Genomic DNA, 611 nt, shown 5'->3' with positions numbered 1-611 from the left:
TTTCCATAAACACCAACGCATGCACGATGTGGAATTTTTGGAGAAAATTTTTTTCCTTTCTCTATGTGTTGAGAATTTCGGCCAGCCTTAACAATTAGGGCTGAAAAATTATTTCAAAAATTGTCTTCACAATTTTCTATCATTCTTATATTTATAGAGTAGAAGTCAAACTTCTAGAAGGAATCCAATCTCTATCTCTAAGATAAAGCTTGTCAATTATCTCTTATTTGAATTTTGAACAAAATCTCCTGTATCCCTTATCCCTTGTGGCCGGCCATGCTAGGGGATTTTCATCCCTGTGTGGCGCCAATTTGCAGATAGGGAAGGAAGAGAAAATCATCATTTATCCTGTAGTCTAATTTTGACTCAAATTCAAATTCAAATTTAAGTCAAACTTAAATTAATTTGAATTCTAAATTGAACAACTTATCAAATAAGTTTAAAAGGATAAATTTAAATTATGTTCATGATTCAAATTCAAATTTAAATAATCACATTATTTAAATAATAATTAATTCTTAATTACTTATTTTTTGAGTATTTAATTTTAGAATTCCGTAATTCTAAAATTCCCATTTTACCCTCTGTGTCTGGTAGAATTACTAGGATGA

Source organism: Morus notabilis, unplaced genomic scaffold, assembly GCF_000414095.1.
Source record: "Morus notabilis unplaced genomic scaffold, ASM41409v2 Scaffold203, whole genome shotgun sequence".
In the NCBI taxonomy this organism is placed as follows: Eukaryota; Viridiplantae; Streptophyta; class Magnoliopsida; order Rosales; family Moraceae; genus Morus; species Morus notabilis.
This window is presented reverse-complemented; position numbering follows the sequence as displayed.